Source organism: Pongo abelii, chromosome 6 (genome assembly GCF_028885655.2).
Source record: "Pongo abelii isolate AG06213 chromosome 6, NHGRI_mPonAbe1-v2.0_pri, whole genome shotgun sequence".
Lineage (NCBI taxonomy): Eukaryota > Metazoa > Chordata > Mammalia > Primates > Hominidae > Pongo > Pongo abelii.
The window spans coordinates 155,973,602-155,991,928 of NC_071991.2; the positions used below are offsets into that span (position 1 = coordinate 155,973,602).

General features: G+C 51.3%; 1 protein-coding gene across 11 annotated transcripts in view; it reads right to left on the reverse strand.

Moving 5' to 3' along the window:
- PTPRN2 (protein tyrosine phosphatase receptor type N2) overlaps window positions 1–18,327 on the reverse strand; it is a 1,035,582-nt gene that overhangs the window by 815,229 nt on the left and 202,026 nt on the right. The window lies entirely within an intron of this gene.

Sequence of the window (18,327 nt, forward strand, 5' to 3'; positions counted from 1 at the left end):
ACATTTAGCAAAATGAGGAAATTCATGACAAGCTCCCAACAGCAGAGCAGCTTAAGCAGAAGAAAGAATCAGTGAGCTCAAATACACAATCAGAGGAGGAAAAAGAACAAAGAATGAAAGACAACCTACGAGATAGAGAAAATTACCTCAAAACACCAAATCCAAGAATTACTGGTGTTCAAGAGGGAGCTGAGTGAGAACAAGAGGTACCAAGCTTACTCAAAGAAACAGTAACAGAAAACTTTCTGAAACTTGAGAAAGGTATAGATACCCAGATTCAGGAAAGTCAGAGAACACCGGATTCAACCCAACTATGACCACCTCAGGCTTTTAATAATTAAACTGTCAAAGATCAAGGATGAAGAGAAGACCCCAAAGGAAGCAAATAACATCTAAAGGAGCTCCAATTTGTCTGTCAACAGACATCTCAATGGAAACCATACAGACCAGGAGAAAATGGGATGACATTTTCAAAGTCTTGAAAGGAAAAAAAAAAAAAAACTGTCACCCAAGCATACTGTATCCAGCAAAGCTACCCTTCAAATACAAAGAAGAGATAAATTATTTCCCAGACAAACAAAAGCTGAGAGAATTCATCACCACCAAACCCACCTTGCAATAAATGCTGAAGAGATTTCTTCATTCAGAAAGAACAAAAATACATTGAATGGGGCACTAAGAGGGCAGATTCTCATTCCACTTTGCCACCGGCCTGCTGTGCAAACTTGGGCAAATCACTTCACTTCTCTGTGCTTCCATTTCCTAAATTGATACCAATGAATTTGGTATTTTCTAGGATCCTTTCCAATCAAATGTTCTGTGTTTGCATGATGATAGCTAGGGTGCTGCAGTATAAGTGTCTGTAATTTAGCTTTTGTGAGCTGTGAACATTGCCTGCCTCTCTCTCACTCTCCTGCCAGCTGCTCACACTGTGTCATCTGTCCGTTTGTGTCAACAGAGAACTGAGGAAATGCAACTGCAGTGCAGCCCTGCAATGGGCTGGCCACCAGCAAGAATGGCAGGAGTGGCAGGAACAGTCAGGCAGGCTGGGCCCCAGAAGCACGCAGTGGAGAAGCCCGCAGCAGTGCAGGGGGATGTCCTTATGAGCCAGGGACAGAGTCCCCCCATTTGCTGGACTCTGCAGAACTACTCTGGCTTCATCCAAAACCCAGTAGTCACCACCAGATGGCAACAGGGAGTATCCGCCTGCACAGGAGCCAGCCTGAAGGAAGCATCCAGGGAACGCAAGGGAAGAGCGTGAGTGTGAACCCCAAGATGATGGGGTGAGACCTCGCTCACAGGCAGATGCAAACCCTCCACGTGGGGATGAGGGAAGGCTGTTCTTACCAAAGGCTGATGATGACCCTGCTGCCTCTCTGCTTATCTGCCCTCGAAACAGAATGTGGTTCCAGGTGCCGCCACCCAGCCTAGCAGCCATCATGGGCTCACAGTGATTGAGCCCTCAATCAAAGCTTTTTTATTATTATGGAAAATTGCAAGTTTTTTCACAATGAGTTTTCACACACATATAAATCAATGGAAAATGTTCTTGGCTGTCTTTATGGTATTTAAATAAGTGATTAAAATTTTCACAGTTGGGATATAGGACATCCAACGTAAAAGACTGCCATTTCTGAAAATAAGGACAATAGAAGCTGGTCATCATTGTTGACAAAAATTTCCTCTGGAATCTGAAATAACCAACAAGCCACTCATTTCCCTTTGTCTAACCTACTACATGCATTTTTTATTTATAAAACCCCACTCAACTTATCATTTTCCCCTTTCATCTGGAATTCTGGGAGCTCAAGTCTTAGTTGCAGGAACTCTGTTGACCTTGTGGGAACAGTTGCTTCTTTTTCCTTCCCTTTCACATTTCCGCTTCAAATTCATCGTCTCATAGAATATCTCTTTGTTACTTCCTTGGGTTTTTTTGGACAAGGAAAGTTGAACATAATCAAAAACAACAGTGGTGAAGTCCTCACCCAATGCTGCCAGCAATCTGTGGAGCACAGGGCTTCCCACCCAGCAGATAAGAGCCCCATGCACACCTCTTAAATAAACAGGCTGATGCTGAACGGGCACCACCATCCAGGCACTGTGCTGAGTGCTATGCGTAAAGAAAATACAAAGATCAGCCAGACACAGAGCCTGTGCCTGCAAGGAGCCCACATTTTAACCATCCAGGCACCGCACTGAGTGCTGCGCGTAAAGAAAATACAAAGATCAGCCAGACAGAGCCTCTGCTGCAAGGAGCCCACATTTTAACCATCCAGGCACCGCACTGAGTGCTGTGCGTAAAGAAAATACAAAGATCAGCCAGACAGAGCCTGTGCTGCGAGGAGCCCACATTTTATTTGAGGGGCCAGATAGGTCACAATTCATAACATAACAAAGTGAAAGGTGAAAAGAGCTAAAAAAAAAAAAAAAAAGTAGAAACAATTTCTAATAAATTTTCTCTTAGCTTTTCTATGGGGAAATCAGGAGAAATGGACTGACTGGGAGAAAGCTTCTGTGGACCAAGTAAAACCCATCACGATCATCATCGAAACTGTGGCTGGGAAGATCTGGGGCCCCAGCACAGGGTCAGGAGGGCTCTGTGCTGGCCGGGAGAGCGGCCTCCGTCTGGCTACCAGGCCTCTCTGGACTGCAGAGTTAGTTTTTCTGAAAATAACAGAGTGGAACCCAATGGCAGGAACATCTCCAATTCCAAAATTCAATGGTCCTGTGCAAACAACCAGAAAATAGGAACCAAGATTTGAGGACAGAAGAGGAACCGGACGAATGATGTGAACACGGGGCTTGTTTGCAGGTAGAGTTTACTGGGGGAAAGCATCCAAATTACGATAAAAGAGAAAGGAGACAAAACGATGCCCGGCAGTGAGTGCCTGGCTTGCAGGCCTCTGTGGCAGGTCTGTGGGTTCCCTGGCCCAGCGGCACTGCCCAGAGGTGAGGGCCAAGCTGTCGTTGCCACCCTGGGGCAGCACCTCAGTGATTTCAGAGGTGGTTTTGACTCTTTCTGTGGAGGTGACAGGAGGTGCCTCCATCACAGACACAAATGGTGGCTTCCTGGGTTGCTCAGTGGACACCAGGCTATGCTCACCCCAAGGCCAGACCCCAGAAGAGGCCAGGGGCCGGCCCAACACTGGCCTTCAGGGTGCTTGGCAACCTGCATTTGCTGCGCAGCCCAGGCCCACCCAAATCACTGAGGGCGTCACACAGGCACCGTCGGCTGCAGGTGCTAAGAAAAGCAGCAGAAGAGGAGGAAGGCAGCTTATCCGTGCAGCCATCAGCCATCAACAAGCCCGCAGCAGCCACTGCCAAGCAACCGGGACCCAGCTCTTATGTCCCGTAAGGTTCCAGGGACCATTCTGGGGAGAAAGAAGGGCCTGGTCCCAGGGCAGGAAGCTCACAAGACAGGAGGCGCACTGCGTCCAGCAGGAGTGTCCCATTGGGACAGTGGCAGCTCTCAGAACCCAGCCGCCAGCCCTCACCTCTGGCTCACTGTCCCACCACCAACTAGAGGGCCCCGGCCAAGCCAAGGGCAAAGTAGGGGACACACTTACAATCAGGGGTGCATGGGGCTCCTTACAATCAGGGGTGCATGGGGCTCCTCTCCTCCCCTTGTGTGTGTGTGTCTCTGTTTCTCTCTTTCTGTCTCTGTCTCTCTCTTTTTCTCTCTCTGGCCCTCCCACAAGGCTTAAGGTGGCTCCTTAGAATGGAAGGCCCAACTTTGTGAGTTACTCGAATACATGAACTCAGCCCAGGACAGTGGGAACAGCTGCCAGGCTCACCCCTGCAGGCCGGGGCTGGGTGCCCAGCATGAGCCTCGGGAGGCTGCCCCAAACCAACCACAGGGAGACCTAAGACGCCCTACTCCCGCCTTTCTTCCAGCCTGGTCTTAAACTGGTGGGAGGGGCGTGAGCTGAGGTAGCCATGGGGGCCCTCTTTCCTGCCCTCAGCTTCACCTTTTTCAGGAGCATGGCCTGGAAGCTCAGCCATTCTCAGAAGGATGGGCTGGAGGAGGGATGCAGGCAGCTCTCCCCTTCCTGGCCTCCAGAGACACACTGAAAGCCCAGTTATCGCAATGTTCGGCCAACGGAAATGGTTTCATGAAAATTTACCAGACTTGAAAGCAATGACTCAAAGAAATACGTGTATGTACCCCCACGCTCACAGCGTGTTATTCACAGAAGCCAGACACAGAAACAACCCAGGTGCCCAGCAGCTGAGGGGTGGAGAAACAGAACGTGGTCTATTTACACGACGGAATGGGACTCAGCCTCAGAAAGGAAGAAGACGCTGACACAGTCCACACCTGGACCAGCCCTGAGCACGCGGTGCTGCCTTTAGTGTTTAGCTGCAACTGGGCACATGCTCCGATTGCACTGATACGTGGCCCCTAGATGGTCAGGTTCACAGAAGGTAGAGTGGGCACAGCCAGGGCCTGGGGGAGGGGGAGTCAGCATTAATGGGAACAGAGGTTCTGTTTGGAATAGAAAGTTGGCAGGTGGATGATGGTAATGGCTGCACGGCAGTGTGAATGTCCTTTATGCCACTGAATTATATCCCTAAAATGGTTAAAATGGTCATTCTTATGTATATTTACTGAAAGTCTTTAAGAAGTGATAAAAGGTTTACTGAATGAATGAGAAACTGGATGTGAGAGACGCCATCCCCACTCTAAGGAGTCTGGACTATGAGGTTGATGATGAGCACGACCTCAAGGCCCCAGCATAGCTAACCCAACCACAGGAAGGCAGGCAGCATCTGGGAGGCCCCATCAGCAAGGCCATGGCCGGCGAGTGCCTGCTCAGACCCCAGAAATCCAAAGTGATTCACGCACAGGTGGGAAGACGCTATCAATACTCACTTTAACCAGACACAAGTCTACAGAGGTGACCATCACTAACGTTGAAAATATCTTGGCTTCCGATTTGAATAGGATCAGATCTCAAGCACAAAATGAATGCTTTAAATAGTGGATGTTTTTTCAAGAAAACTTAATTTGGTATCACATTGGCCAAGAGCTCATTTGGTGAGGCCAACACACAGTCACAAAGGAAAGGTGGTCCTCAGTGCCACCCAGACACTCCGCTCAGCCAGCCGGGGGGACCCAGCTGGAGCCATGAAAGGACTGCTCCCAGGTCAACATGAAGGCCTGCCCAAGGACTCCTGTGGCCTTCAAGGATTTCCAGCCTGAGGACAACTTTCAGCAACACAGCGCCACTCTAGGTTGTTTTTTCAAAGATTAAACATAATAATAATTCTGTAAAACCAACATGGATCATCATTAATTACTGCACCGTGACCATGGCTATTTAAAAACCCAGCCTCAGCACAGCAGCCGACAAACATTAATAAGCAGTAATGCACACGTGGTGTTGTCGATGAACGGATAATGAAAGCAATTTATTTGAAAATTAAAATATGATTAAGAATGGCAGCCCAAGCGAGAGCCCAGATGCCTGAAGAAGGCGCCGCCGTGCAGCCAGACCCACATTAATTTAGGAGCCTGACAGAATGGCCTTCTTCCTCTGACAGTTTTTAATATATAGCACCTTAACTTAGCCCCCTCCTTGGTGCCCAAGACCTAACACTGGAGATGTCAGCCGTGGAGAGTGAGAAGACAAGCCTCTCAGTGGGACTTCTCACAGCGCTCCTTAAAGAGCAGCGTGTGAGGGGGACACGGACGCTGCATCCTTCCTCACCCAGATGACCCACAGACCGCACGTCCACCCTCGCCCAGGACGACGCACAGACCCCACATCCACCCACACCCAGGACGACCCACAGACCCTGCATCCACCCTTGCCCAGGACGATGCACAGACCCCACATCCACCCACACCCTGGCAACCCACAGACCCTGCATCCATCCACACCTAGGATGACCCACAGACCCCACGTTCCATCCTCACCCAGGATGACGCATAGACCCCACACCATGGCAACCCAAAGACCCCGCGTCCACCCTCACCTGGGACGACCCAAAGACCCCGCGTCCACCCTCACCTGGGACGACCCAAAGACCCCGCGTCCACCCTCACCTGGGACGACCCAAAGACCCCGCGTCCACCCTCACCTGGGACGACCCAAAGACCCCGCGTCCACCCTCACCTGGGACGACCCAAAGACCCCGCGTCCACCCTCACCTGGGACGACCCAAAGACCCCGCGTCCACCCTCACCTGGGACGACCCAAAGACCCCGCGTCCACCCTCACCTGGGACGACCCAAAGACCCCGCGTCCACCCTCCCCCAGGACCATCCGCAGATGCCGTGTCCACCCCTCCCCAGGACAACCCACAGACTCTTCATCCGTCCTTGCCCAGGCCCCATCACAGCTGACTGGTAGAAGGACGCTGTGAAAACCCCTTTGGCTCTTTCTTGCTGCTCAGGCCATCCACACCTGGCAGAAATCCCCACTGCCCAGTTCCATCGAAGCCCTGGGCTCCAATATTCACAGCTGAGACCCAAACAGCCCTCTAGAGAGAGCTGAGTCAAGACGATCTGGAGCCCCGGAGCCAGCCCTGCCCTCAGGACAGGCTTTTAGCAGATACCCACCACGGACCCTGGGGGCAGTCCCAGACCCTCCCTAGGGGCAGTCCCAGACCCTCCCTGGGGGCAGTCCCAGACCCTCCCTGGGGATCCTAGGCAGGCATGGATCTGTGTCCCCACAGTACAGACACCAACAAGGGCCCCAGGAAGGTCAGTGCCTGGAGCCAAGTGTGGGCTTACCTTCACCACAGATGGTCTGGCTGGGGCAGGCCCTCCTGAGAACCTGAGCCGGCACAGCCCAGTCCTCACTGTGTCTCTGCCTGAGCCCTGCCTCTCCCTCATCCCCCTCTTCCCAGCTCTTCCTGCCGAGCCTGGACCCTACCTATGGAGCTCATCCCCGTTTCTCTCCTCCTTTCGTTGCTTGGCCCTGAATCCCAGCCCCTTCCCCATCGTGGGTTCCATCTTTCCTCCATCTCTCTGTCACTCATCCCGTCCCTGCACCTGTGCTACCATCAACCTCCCAGCCTGGGCCTCTTTTCCATCAACAAACAGCCCAGCCCAGACTAGAAATGCAGAGAAGCCACAGCCGCACCAGCAGGCACCACCTTTCCTGGACCTCCATCGCCCCAGCTCTCCTAACTCAGCTCTAGGGCTGTCCAGAGGAGGAGGCGGAAGAGGCCGCCCCTGCCTGCCCCGCCTCAGCCTGGTATCTCCCAAGGCCAGCACTGTCCTGTGTGGCAGGAGGATGAAGGAACAGAGCCCCTGTGCCTGGCACTTTCCTCAGGCCACCCTGGCCCCAAAGCACAGGAAGAAAAAAATGTCCGCAACCCATTTACACACAGAGAAAGAAGAAAACGTTTGACTTTATTTGTAATTAAAGATGGCCTAATTAAGGCAATGTGACAATTCTGCTCATCAGACCTCAGAAAGGCAAAGGACTTTGTGGGATAACTCAGGTTGCTGGTGAGTGACATGGACTTGTCTACATTTTGTTGGGCAAAAATTAGGTGTCCCCTCTGCAAAGGACAAATTTGCAACTTGACTGAAGTTTTAAAATGGCCAAGCCCCAGGAGCCCCAGTTTCTCTGCTAAAGATATATTCTAAGGAGATAACTGGATGTGTGTATAAAACCGTTAGTCAGGTTTGTCCATCACAGCCACACTCATCCTGGTGAAAATGCAGAGAATCAGGGAACTCGAGTCCAGGTGAGAGGTAGTGGAGAAGGCAGGGGTCCGAAAGGAAAAGTCAGGGGTCCGAAAGCCCTGCAGATTTGCAAGGTTTAGTGTTCACTTCTGGGGCCCAAACATCCCAGGGGCAGGAGCCCCAAAGCCTCAGATGGGACTGGCTCAGTCACCGTCCCTCTGGGGATCTTGAGTCAGAATTAAGAGTCAGAATTAAAGAGAAGTCTCAAAATGATGTCACTGGAGACACAATCACAATTCAGGCCACCATGTTGTAGGTGGCCCTGGTCCCCATGATCTGTGGAACAGAGGGGGCCCCAGGTGTCTCCGCAGGATTATGCACCGTGCGTCATGAGCCAAGCGGGGCAGAACCCGTGGAGCACCACTCTCGAAAGCCCTTTCCCTGGGGCCAGATGGCCAGCACCATGGACTGCAGCTCTCCGGCCTTCACTGAGCCTCCACCAGAGAGGCAAGGGGAGGACGCTGGGGAGGCTCTGAGAGGTTACGGGAGGACGCTCAGGGAGGCTCTGAGAGGCTATGGAAGGATGCTCGGGAGGCCATTAGAGGCTATGGGAGGATGCTCGGGAGGCCATTAGAGGCTATGGGAGGATGCTCGGGAGGCCATTAGAGGCTATGGAGGATGCTCGGGAGGCCATGAGAGGCTACAGGAGGACGAGGACCCTTGGGGAGTCCCCAAGAGGCTACGGGAGGATGCTTGGGAGGCCATGAGAGGCTACAGGAAGACGCTTGGGTGCTCGCGGAGGCCCTGAGAGGCTATGGGAGGATGCTTGGTTGCTTGGGGAGGCTGCCTCCTCCAGAGCCTCTGGAACTAAGTCACACCCACGCTGGAACCACTGCGAGCCCAATTTCAGAAAAAACAAAACATACAAGTGAAACTCAGCCCACGGCTCTGAATTCATTCTCTGACCAGAGAGGTCCTGCCACCCCGTCGAAGCCTGCACACAATTCCTGGGGAGCGCTTTCCTGACCACCTGACCTAGAAGGGCCTCACCCAGTCTTGATCGTCACATTTCCCAAACAGACATAAAATCGTGCCTGCCTAGGAGAGAACCGCGCATGCTGATGCAGTGAGACAGGCAGGGTGCCAGAGCTCTGAGGTGAGACACGTAGGGTGCCCCAGGGCACTCGGCCCCCAGAGCTCCGAAATGAGACACGCAGGGTGCCCCAGGGCGCTCGGCCCCCAGAGCTCTGAGGTGAGAGAGCCAGGAGAGGTCGGGAGGGGGCAGGGCATGGGCCTGGGAAGCGGCTGGCCTGCAGCTCAGGAACCCCAGTGTCTGGGTCTCCACGGATGCCTCTGGCAGGTCAGGGAGAGGAAGTGGCCGATGAAGAGAGTGGATGGAGGAGTCTCTGGTGTTGATCACAGTGGACTAGAATATGACAGAAGAGGGGACTTCAGGCTGGTAGACAACCACACACACACGTGTGCAGACACACATGCACATGGGCACATACACACACGCTTCCCCAGACATCGCCTCCTGCTGGATGCTGTTTCATTCTTCTCTTTGAAAGGCAAATGATGATGCAGTCAGTGACCTTCTAGCCAATGGGGCTTTGGGAACCAAATCAATTCCTTAAGACCAAAAACTCTGCCTCTCACCATGCTTCCCCCAGCAGGGTCTGCAGAGCCCCCATCCTCACTTCACCTGCCTCTTGCCATGCTTCCCCCAGCAAGGTCTGCAAAGCCCCCATCCTCACTTCATATTCAGGTAAGTCTGACCAAGAATGTCTCTTTTTCTGGTTTATAAATCAATTTTTAAAATATCTCCTAAGATCTGAGAATACAAGCAAAGAGACAGTCACACGTAAGCTTAATAATGAGGTTCATATTAAAGGCAGACAGATGTTCAATTAAACATCAGACTTCACGCTGACATGCCAAGAGTGAGGCTCTCCATGCATAATTCTCCGTCCGAGCCCCAGATCCCGGGAGTTTTGCTCGCACAGCTGGGAAGTCGCCGTCCAAGCCCCAGATGTGTTTGTGGGGCATCGTCTATAGCTCGGGCTCCTCCCCTCTCTCTGTCCACACACAGAGGTCTCCAGGCATGTTTACCTCTAAATACACACCCTGCCAAGGACTGTGGCCTGGAAAGTCATAGGCACTTGACTTCTACCAAAAAAGAAACAGTGGAACGGCATGAGAATGGTCACACCTGAGCAGGCAGCTAACAGCAACAGGTTCACTACACACAACCACCCTCACACATGCGTGTGCACCTACAACACACACATTCATACACACACATGTGCACACACAACACACACATACATTCATACAGACACACATTCTCACCCTAAAGTCATGGTCAAATTGGGTGGTTTATTCCACACTGTTTTAATAAATAGCCTTCACTCTTCAAACACAATCTGAAAAAACCCCAGACTCAAAAGCATTTCCCATAAATCAGGAAGAGGAATCACACAAGCAGGAAACCGTCCTTTCGAGCGCCTCACGTGAGCCACACTTGCAGCTCAAAGTCTCCATCGCGTCGGACGGTCCGTGGGAATTTCTCAGGGCTCCAGAGGCCAGTGGGGCTGGAGGCAGACCTCATCGGCACTTCTGACAATGGCAATTTTTGTGCTACTCACAACCAACGAGGGTGTGATTTTTCCCATCTCTCTTCCCTTCCTCACCCCTCCCTTCCCCTTCTCTTCCCTTTGTCTCTCCTCCCTCTCTTCCTACAAAAGAAATCACATGACATCGATTCCTAGATATTCAGATCAATCAGCTGGAGTGACAGGAAACACGTTCGCTCCCATTGGAAACAGCACGTGCTCCAGCAGAGCTCAGGTGGTGTTGAAGCCCGTTAGAACCGGCATGCGTGGAGTCTGCTCCAATGCACGTGTGCACACGCACACACACAGCATCCCTGGGAGAAGCCACAGCCCAAAGCACACATGCACACACACAGCATCCCTGGGAGAAGCCACAGTCCAATGCACGCGTGCACACGCACACACACAGCATCCCTGGGAGAAGCCACAGCCCAATGCACACGTGCACACGCACACACACCCATACACCCACAGCATCCCTGGGAGAAGCCGCAGTCCAATGCACACATGCACACGCACACACACAGCATCCCTGGGAGAAGCCACAGCCCAATGCACGCGTGCACACGCACACACACACACAGCATCCCTGGGAGAAGCCGCAGTCCAATGCACACGTGCACACACACACACACGGCATCCCTGGGAGAAGCCACAGCCCAATGCACACATGCACATGCACACACACGGCATCCCAGGGAGAAGCCACAGCCCAATGCACGTGTGCACACGCACACACGGCATCCCTGGGAGAAGCCACAGCCCAATGCACACGTGCACACGCACACACACCCATACACCCACAGCATCCCTGGGAGAAGCCGCAGCCCAGTGCACGCGTGCACACGTGCACACACACACACATAGCATCCCTGGGAGAAGCCACAGCCCAATGCACGTGTGCACACGCACACACACACAGCATCCCTGGGAGAAGCCACAGCCCAATGCACACGTGCACATGCACACACACCCATACACCCACAGCATCCCTGGGAGAAGCCGCAGCCCAGTGCACGCGTGCACATGCACACACAGCATCCCTGGGAGAAGCCACAGCCCAGTGCACGCGTGCACACACACACACATCCCCACAGCATCCCTGGGAGAAGCCGCAGCCCAGTGCACGCGTGCACACGCACGCACACACACACAGCATCCCTGGGAGAACCCACAGCCCAATGCACGCATGCACACGCACACACACCCACACACCCACAGCATCCCTGGGAGAAGCCACAGCACATGTGTAAGCTGCCAATACCCGCACACGGCTCTGTGACTGGAGATAATGAGGAATCGCCATGGCAACCCAGGAACAAGCCCACTGCGCCTTGTTTCCCTGAACGCAGAGCCCTGGCAGCCCCTCCATCCACCGAGACGTACACGGCTGGAAGGACGTGGGGCCGTGGACCATGGGTGGTTCTTCTGTCGCATTTGCTGGGACTTGTCCTAAGGACATTTTCAATTTCTGAAATCAGTCGCCACTGACAGCCAGGGTTCTTATTCCTGAATTTTTGTCTTTGCTTCTGGTTACCAGGGATCCAAAGCTGCTGTCGTTTAGCTGATTTCTGTTTCCAGGGGTATTGTGAATGGAAATAAACCACGAAAATAAACGAAGACATCACAAGGAAAGCAAATAGGACTCAAAACAGCAAAGCGGTGCCTTTGCCAATTCCAGGGAGTGTTTCTGCTACATAACCCCGTCCGTGCTGGGCAGTGCTGCTCCCGTGCACCCAGGACTGGAAAAGCATAGCTTAGGGGTTCAGGGGAGAAACAGTGACCTCTGCATCAGAAGAGTCCTAGGTAAGTTGCCAGGAAAGGCAACAGCACCTGGAATGAGAGACAAGCTCAGGACTCATGCCCCAGGCTGCAGGGACACCCACAGAGCTGACTTCTCCGCGGTCAACCAGCCCTCGGTGCTTGGAAGCATCTGGCCCGGACACAAGCATGCTCCTTCTGCTACAGCAGCTGAATTGCGAAGTGTGGCGGGGGCACAGATGCCCCAGGTGGACAGCCAGGGCTCCAGTCCACACACAGGCATTCACTCCCCATGTGGCCATGAGCCCCCGATGCTCCAAGTCCTGTGTTCTCACCTGTAAAATATGGAAGCTATGCTAGACAACGGCTGACTTCCCTCACCTGAGCCCTGTGGTACTCAGAGATCCTCACTGGTGGGAAAGGGAAAGGCCACGCCATCATGGGCAGGAGGATGCAGTGGTTCACAGGATGGAGGCACCAACTGGGAGGCTGAGCGGCAGCACTCACACTGTGCTGGAGTCGGGCTGGCTCCCAGGGAGCACGTCATTCACCTGCTTAATTCACCCTGGGTTAGCTCTCCGCGGGCGAAGGATGACGGAATTATGTTGTAAGTGAGCCTTGGCACTCTGTCCTTCGGAAATAGCCCCAAGAAGTCTGGGATAAGCTCTATTAATGTTAGTTTTTTTCCAGAGAGTAAAAAATGAGCTCTTGAATCCATCCATGGCTATCGGAATGAAGGAACAGTCGTTTGACCTCCTTGGCCCAGAGCCCATCTGATGCTCAGTCATTCCCCTCTAAAATGCAACTCTCTCCATAATGAGTTCATTTTCAAAAGATTCAATTATATGGACCGTTTCTCCAGACAGTTTACAAATTTCAACCATGGCAGCAGCGTTTGGGAATGGCTCATCTGCTCCCACCTTAACTTAGGGCCATGTTCCTGTTTCAAGACACCAAATTCCTGAGTTTGACTTTCCCTCCTGCAAGTTTCCTAGAGGAGGAAAACCTTTAAATTGAGCTGAGGAATGAACAATATTTGACCAGCACCAGAAGCCACCAAGCATTTTAATACAAATCTTATTGATGAGTCTTTACTGTCCACACCACTGCATATCTAAGTCAGAGAATTTGTCCTGTACTTCCATAACTTCAACAGAGCAAATGTTTACAGTACAGGTTGATTCTAGAGGCTCCTGCACCGGCCTCCCGGGATATTCGGCAGCAGGCTGAACCTGACTGGAACATCCCGACCAGGAAAGAAGCAGGATGCTATAACGGCTGCCACAGCTTCCCCGGGAGGCCCCCTCTTGTGTTGACTTCAGAGAAGCAAATCTTGACTTTTCTTAGAGACTACCTAAAGCTTTCATCACAAACTTCCTTGAAAAAGAAAAAATTGTATTCCTACCAGCATCACTGGCTGGGCTAGCAATGATCACAGTGATGACCAGGTAGATGAAGTAGGGTTTCCATACATGATGGAAGCCGACAGCCACACTTTGAAAAGCTCGGTGTGGACTTTTAGGTGAAGTTCATATGAAACTGTTAGTTCCTGGCCCAGCCCGCCTGCACAGTAACTGAGAAATGACAGGTGTGGAAGCCAGGAGGCCAACGCTCTGCTGCACAGGGACGTCCAAGAACCAAGGCACAGAGCAGCTGGGGGGCTCCCCAGGGAGGAAGGACAGCACTCAGCCCCCTCCCCTGCAGGCCCCTCAGAGACCCAAGGCCCAGCTGGGCCCCACCATCCTCAACCCCCCAAGTCCTCCTCCTTGCTGTGGCCACACAGGAACTATAATTTTAGGACAAGAGCTCTACCAGACAGAGGTGAAGAGGCAGGAATTGTGTGGGGTCCAGAGGAACCAGTGTGATGGTTAACACTGAGTGTCAACTTGATTGGATTGAAGGATGGAAAGTATTGATCCTCAGTGGACTAGGAGAGGCAGACCCACTCTCAATCTGGGTGGGCACCATCTAATCAGCCACCAGCATGGCCAGAATATAAAGCAGGCAGAAAATCATGACAAGACTAGACTGGCCTAGCCTCCCAGCCTACATCTTTCTCCTGTGCTGGATGCTTCTTGACCTTGAATGTTGGACTCCAAGTTCTTCAGCCTTGGGACCCAGACTGGCTCTCCTTGCAGACAGCCTATTGTGGGACCTTGTCATCATGTGAGTTAATACTTAATAAACTCCCCTTTATATATATATATATATATATATACACACACACACATATATATACACACACACACATATATAAAGTTATATACATACACGTATATGTAACTAATATGATATATATATATATATCTGCCCCTCTAGAGAACCCTGATTAATACACAGAGTGTCCAAAAGTGAATCGCCCAACACATGGTGAGGGTGCCAGGGGGTCAGAACATGACCCCCCAACCTGGGGCCACTGGGCAGATGCTATCAGCACCAGGCTGACTCAAGGCCACACATGGCATCCGCCTGAACCGAGAGGAAACGCCTCCCACTGTCCATAGAGAAAGTAAAAGGGCCAAAGGGAATCTGCTCATTCATCAATCTGTTTATTGGTAAATATCAGCCCTGATTACACATTTCCCACTACAAGGATAAAAACGTGAAAATATAGTTACAAATACACACAAAGAAATTGGAACACCGAAACAGGAAAACCATGTGAGAGCTACAAAATGATTCTGTAACATGGAAAAGGCAAACCTACATTGAAGGTACAGGAAAATAAATAGGTTTTAAAAATTACAGTTGGAAACCCATGTAAATTCTAAAAAGCATCTGATTTGTGTTCTCAAATTTAAGAAAATGACAACCATAAAAAGCAAGATAACAGCACCCCAGGCCAGAAGTCCCCAACCTGACTGGGCGGCAGACAGAGTGAGAAGGAAGTCTGTGAAGAGGACAGTGTGGTCGCAGCAGGCAGGAGGCCCAGTCAGAAACACCGAGGCCAGAACTGTCCCAGGAAGAATCAGCTCAGTCACACGAAAGCCACCGTGAACACGAGCTTAGCTGCAGACGATGGGAACGAGGTGATGAACACTGCGGGAGAAACGGACGCACGGCGGTGACTGACGGGATTCGGCATCAGTACAACTGCCTTTTAAAGGCTGGGTGAGGCCAGTGCAGTGGCTCACGCCTGTAATCTCAACACTTAGGGAGGCCGAGGCACGCAGATCACCTGAGGTCAAGAGTTTGAGAGCAGCCTGGCCAACATGGCAAAACCCCATCTCTATTAAAAATACAAAAATTAGCTAGGTATGGTGACACACCTGTAGTCCCAGTTACTCAAAAGGCTGAGGCAGGAGAATTGCTTGAACCTGAGAGGCAGAGGTTGCAATGAGCTGAGATTGTACCACTGCACTCCAGCCTGGGCAACAGAACGAGACTCCATCTCAAAAAGAAAAAGAAAAAATAAATAAAGTCTGGGAGGGCTGGGCGCAGTGGCTCACGCCTGTAATCCCAGCACTTTGGGAGGCCAAGGTGGGTGGATCACGAGGTCAGGAGACTGAGACCATCCTAGCCAACACAGTGAGACCCCATCTCTACTAAAGATACAAAAACTTGGCTGGGCGTGGTGGCGGGCACCTGTAGTCCCAGCTACTCAGGAGGCTGAGGCAGGAGAATGCCATAAACCCGGGAGGTGGAGCTTGCAGTGAACCGAGATCGCACGACTGCACTCCAGCCTGGGTGACAGAGCGAGACTCCTGTCTCAAAAAAATTTTTAAAAATCAATCAATCAATCAATCCATCAATAAAGGCTGGGAGAACCAGAATAAATGAAAGAAAGCAACACGCAAAGGTGGAATACAAAAAAACTTCCACTTCCAAAGACGCTCATCTGAAGATTCAGAGTTTACTAAATACCACACAAAATTAACAATTTTTAAAACACCCTTACATGCAACTGTTTTTGAATTCTAACGAATCAAACGAACTATCAAAATGAAAGAGTTTTGGTAGAGCAGCCCATTATAAGAAAAAAAGTAAAAAATGTAGCAGCGAGTGTCATTTGGGAAATATGAGAAAAAATAATCTCACTCAGTCATAACAAAAAATTTTCAGACACCTAGGAACAAACTTGTCCAGGTATGTAACTGCGCAGGGAAGAAACACGTGCCCACAGCGTGGACAAGGATAACACGGCCAAGTGCCCCTGGCAGCAACATGGATCCCCAAAGGCTTAGATGGATTCAAGTAAAACCTTTTTTTGGTAGGAAAAATTTAAGTGAAAAAAAGGTAGGAAAAAATTAGGTGAATAGTTATCAGATCCTATAATAAGAAAGCCTTCCTAAACAAGCAAGGGAAAGCAAAAAATAAAAAGATTAATTTCATTTCATGAAGATTTAACCTTCCATTTTTAAATACATATGAGAATAAAATATATCCTTATGTTTTATTTGATTAACATTTGTAACAATTTTACCAATAAAATTCATAAAAGAAAACATAAACTTAGCATAAGAAATGAAAACCAAAACAAGGAGGCAGATTTTCCTATACAATTAAAATTCTTCACTAATAAACATCAACACTGATGACCTTGTGATGCAACAAGCACCTCACGCTTGTCCTGAAAGAGGAACTTTATGCAAGTTCTCAGAAGGAAAATTCGGCAACTCTCAAAAATGCATACACCAAATGACCTAGGAATTTCACTTCTAGGGGAATGTTCTAAGGAAATGATTCATATGCGGAAAACCATTTGTTTCCAAAGATGTGCTTACTAAGAATCAGACATCGAGAAACAAAGGAATTTCCAACCGTAGGTGAATAATTAAATTACACCACACTAAAGATCATATTTATAAAACAGATAACATGACATGCTCATGATATAGTACTTATTGAAAAAAGAAATATAAACCCATGTATGCAATTTTCTAAAAGGGAGAGAGATGAACCTCACACAGCTGGACGTAGCGCGCTCAGCGACCATCGCGGCCCTGGGGATGAGGTTCTGTGAGTCACACCACAGACGCCCTCAGCCATCAGCCCTCCTGGGCGCTGGCTGTGTGCGGAAGACCCCCTCGCAGGGCCACACCTTCTGGGGATGGGTACCTCCAGCTGAGCACTGCAGGCACAGAGGGAGGCTCACCCCAAGCCCCAGCAGCTCAAACGGGTCCCTGTGGCAACTCACCTGCCTACCCCGTGCTGGTCCCCAGAGCTGGACCCCTCAATGCGGGTCCCCGGAGCTGGACCCCCAACGCTGGTCCCCAGAGCTAGACACCCCTATGCTGGACCCTGGAGCTTGTCTCCCCAATGCTGGCCCCACAGCTGGTCCCCCCAACGCTGGTCCCCGGAGCTGGTCCCCCCAAAGCTGGTCCCCGGAGCTAGACACCGCCATACTGGTCCCCGGAGTTGGTCTCCCCAATGCTGGTCCCCGGAGCTGGTCCCCCCAGTGCTGGTCCCTGGAGCTGGACACCCCCATGCTGGTCCCCGGAGCTGGACCCCCCAAAGCTGGTCCCTGGATCTGGTCCCCCCACACTGGTCCCTGGAGCTGGTCTCCCATGAGCTGGTCCCTGGAGCTGGTCCCCCCATGCTGGTCCCCAGAGCTGGTCTCCCCTGCACTGGTCCCTGGAGCTGGTCCCCCCAACACTGGTCCCCAGAGCTGGTCCCCACCACGCTGGTCCCCAGAGCTGGTCACCACACTGGTCCCCAGAGCGCCCCAAGACAGCCCCGGCATCTAGTCACCCTCTGATTCAGCTTCATGGGCATCTCCCTTTTGGTTTTTATTTCTGTTTTTTATACAGCTTGCATTAAGTGCAGGTAAAAAAATATGTATTAAACAAACAAATCAAAAGGCATGCACAGTCCTGATGGGCAGAGTTCTCCAGGCTGTGATTCAGCACCCAGGGTCCAAGCAGCCACATAGGGCTGCTAAGACTCCCCAACCTGACAGCTTCCGGGCATCCCTCCTGTGATCTGGAGCCACCTGGCCACTCTAGAACACCAAAGGTAACACTGGGCAGGGCCACTACAGGGAGGCTGCCAGGAGGATGCTCTCCACAGGGCAGCACGGCCAAAGTTTCCACCCAGCGGCGTCTTAAATCAAGGACTTCCAGGCAGAGGAAACTTCTGTGGCCACACCCCCAAGATGGCCTTGTCTGTAAAGGAGCATTAACATCGGCATTTATAAGACTAATATGACAGCAGATGTGCTTTCCTCTGACGCCCGTACGCTGCGGAATAGCATTATGGAAACAGAATGCCAAATGGATGCCTTGACCTCGGGGCCCAGCCTATTCCACACAAAGATGACTTCTGAAATGGGTTTTTTGCTATAATTTGCTCTTGCTTTTGCTAAAAGGT